Source organism: Panthera onca, chromosome D2, assembly GCF_046562875.1.
Source record: "Panthera onca isolate mPanOnc1 chromosome D2, mPanOnc1 haplotype 2, whole genome shotgun sequence".
Lineage (NCBI taxonomy): Eukaryota > Metazoa > Chordata > Mammalia > Carnivora > Felidae > Panthera > Panthera onca.
Genome location: NC_138349.1, coordinates 29,609,797 through 29,613,381, shown reverse-complemented (window position 1 = coordinate 29,613,381; position 3,585 = coordinate 29,609,797). Strand labels below are relative to the sequence as shown.

General features: G+C 47.2%; 1 long non-coding RNA gene across 1 annotated transcript; it reads left to right on the top strand.

The window, feature by feature from the left end:
• Nucleotides 1-61: 61 nt before the first annotated feature.
• On the top strand, nt 62-874 carry LOC144613189 (uncharacterized). Its single transcript, XR_013550550.2, has 2 exons — nt 62-511; nt 653-874. It is a non-coding gene; the product is annotated as an uncharacterized LOC144613189 (long non-coding RNA).
• The last annotated feature ends 2,711 nt before the right edge of the window (nt 875-3,585 follow it).

Below are 3,585 nucleotides of genomic sequence, written 5' to 3'. Positions count from 1 at the left end.
GGCCCGCGGCCTCCAATGGCCTAGCTGCGTCCAGAACTTGGCAACGCGGTGAACCAATCGCGAGCTTCTGACGCAGCAGGGACGGGAGGGAGGGTATGCTATTAGCCAATCCAAGAAAAGAATCTTATCGGAGGCCAGCGATGATGCAACCAATGCACTGCACGCCAGCTAAGATGGGGGCGGGGGCTAGGATTGATTGGCAGAGCGGACTCCTATGGTTGAGGACGACATTCCTTGGGTCTCAGGTGCTGAGGGGAGGAGCCGAGCAGCCCGGGTGCGCTGGAAGTGGCCTCCATGACCTTCGAGGGCCAAGAGAGGAGCTAGGAGGCCGGCGAGAGTCCCGGAGGACCGGCCTTCCCCATGAAGCAGGCGTTCTCGCTGCCAGGCCCGACAGCGTTCACGTACCTGACCGCGGCTGGCAGCCAAATCCCCGGCGTCTGCGCTCGGGAACGAGAGTCCTTGGCCAGGACGTGCAGCTCCGGAGCCCTCGCGGGCGACCTTGACCTTCCAGGTCGGCTGTTCCCCCTGAGGGAAATGTGGGTGGGCCTCCTGCCTGAGTGTCAGGCAAGGGACAGCCTGCTAAAAGTGGAGGAGTGACCAGGAATTCCCTTCGCAGCTCTTTTTTGAGGTTTTTGCTCCCCTTTCCTTACAGAGGAGGCCTGGTCTTCAAGGTCCTTCAGGATCTGGGCACAGCGTCCCTCTCCAGCTTTCCTCCCACGCACGCACTCAACCAGATCCCGCTGTCAGCAGCTGGCTGATACCCCAACTGCCTCTTCTTTTAGTCGGGCTGTACCTCCCCACCTCCCGTCTTCACCTGGTGATCTTCAAGACCCAAAGTAAATGCCTCCTTCATGAAGACTTTCCTTAATCCTCATTCTGGTCAAAATCCGTCTCTCATTTCCTGTGCTTCTGTACCTTGTTGACAATATCACCATTTCAGAAAATGCCCTAGTTAAGAACCTAGCTCTAGAGCCAGACCACATAGGTTTAGATTGTGACTCTGTCATTTACTGACTTGGGCAGGTTTAGGCAAGTTACTTAACCTCTCTGTTCCTGCTCTGGAGTGGAGATAATAGTATTGTCCTCAGGGTTGTTGTGGGAATTATATGAGTTAATACATATAAAGTGTTTGGCTGCATATAGGAAGTACTCCCTAAATGTTAGCTATTGTTGTCATTGCACATCTGCCACACCCCGTGTAGATGGTAAGCTTCTTTGGGCTAGAGATCATACTCTATATAGTATCCCCCAGTTTTTTGCACTTAGTAAGTGTTCAATAAATGGTGGAAGGAAGAATCCATTCCCTTGGTATTACAGAAGAAAACAATACCTCAGCCTCTGTTCACTGGATAATACGACAAATCTCAAAATGAATTTTCCATTCAAAGTAATGAACACAAGCCAAGAAATCTCTGTGCAACACCAGCCAACCTTTGTATCACCTGCTTTTTTCCAGAAGCTTTGCCTCTGCTTTTAAAGGTAAACTGCCCGTAGTGTTTCATTAACAATGCTTCCCTCTAAGATTCCAAGTTCAACACCAAAGGTGAAATGACAATGAACTTTTAGTGGTGCCAAAAGCAGAGGCAAAGGGCAACTGCCAAGACTGGTGTCCTATAGCCCAACCTCCGCAGAGTTTGAAAAGCATGAGTTTCACAGCATTGGCCAACAATATCATGGTCATTTCTTACGTCATTCCCTGGAGGAAAAAAACAACCCATGGCCACCTAAACATCAACTTAGCTAAGTCCAAATAAATATTTATTGGCAATCTAAGCAGCTCCATAACCAAGTCAACGCTTATAGGGGCAAAGAAAGTGGCATATGCAGTTTTTCTTCATGTCTTCATAATATCTGTTCCAAATTTTGGAAAGGAGCAAACAGTTAACTGGTGTAGCAAGGAGGGGAACTACATATTATGTGGGATCCAAGTCTCAAACTTTTTCCTTGGCAATCTTAGGTTCTTTTAGATTATGTTCAGTATCCTTCTGTCTTGAGTCCTGCAGGCTACCCCTCTACACAAAATGCCGATCTTGAAATAAACAAAATGCTTTCCAGGCCATTGCTAATTTTAACACTTTGACTTGGAATTGAGCAACACTGCCTCCCTGCTGAATGGATAGATCAAGCAAAAGACTCTTTAGAGGCGAACATTGCCCAGACAAGCAGGCAGCCAGGTAAAGTGAGTGTCCAGGGAGAAGGCAATAGGGTCAAAAGAAAGAAGGACTAGTATTCTTCCTGCCTTATGAGTTTGCTATGACGTCTATTCAAGCATCCTCACTACCATCTTCCTCCTGGATGCTTTCCTCTTCCTTTTTTTCTTCAAAAGAATTGGGAGGGAGGAACTTGGAACCCACACATCTGGGTTCCAATTATTCATCTGGAATAAATTTCTTTAGAATATACTCTCTGGGAAATCTGAAGCCTTCAGGGCTGAGCAGCGTGCCCCATAGCGTAATAGACAGGCCAGGCTGGGCCAGCCATGGCCACTCCATGAACCTCTAAGCAAGTCCGCACTTGCTTGTTGTACTCAATCTTGCCCCTGATACCCAGGAGGTCTAAACTTAGGAACAAATCAGATAAGGGAGGAGTTTTTCACACTTTGGACTTCAAGTGCAAAGTGCTTTGGAATAGTTACATTTAGGTGTATGCTGTTACTAAGGGTAGGATGTTATTTAGAAGCTGACTTGTGTGCTGAACAAGCATTTCTTTAAGAACCAAAGCTGCAAGAGGAGATCTGTTCAAGTATCGCTGTGTGGCAGGGACACCTGGGTGGCTCTCCATTAAGCGTCCAACTTCGGCTCAGGACATGATCTCACGGTTTGTGAGTTCGATCGCAGCATCAGGCTCTGCACTGGCAGTGTGGAGTCTGCTTGGGATTCTCTTTCCCTTTCTCTCTTTGCCCCTCCCCATCTTGTGCGCTCGCGTTCTCTCTCTCTCTCTCTCTCTCTCTCTCTCTCTCTCTCTCTCTCTGTCTCTCTCTCTCTCAAAATAAATAAACTTGAAAAAAAGCCACTGTGTGGCTAAATAGTGGGCAATAAGATAAGCTTAGAGACCCTAAGGCTGTGCTGTTCTCTCACTGTATTGAGTTCACTGTTGTTAAGGAAAGTGATTGCTTATCAACCTCTTCCTTCAAATTAGCTGGCTTGTTTCCTGGGCATGACTTAGTGGAACTATCATCTACTTTTGCTTCTCATCCCTCATTTCTCTCCTCCCTCCCATATGTATGACTCGTCTCCCCACCAGCATACAAGGATTGGACCAAGTGAAGTTCTGTTGTTGCTTCCTAATTCATAGAAGGGTATGTCCAGTAAGGCCTGAGGGTCTAATATTAGCATCTGAACCAGGCACCTCCATGAGCAGAACTTTTTTTAAAGCTGCTGAGATTTGTATAACAGAGACATCAATAGGGTGACAACTATTGATGATTTTATCCACTTGGTGAACATAATTAAGTTCCAGGCCACAATGTAGAAATTGTTGTGCTATATAGTTTTTGTACTTAAGAAGCAGTATAGCGTATGGTTAAAAGCATGGCCTCCAGGGGCGCCTGGGTGGCTCAGTTGGTTAAGCGCCCGACTTTGGCTC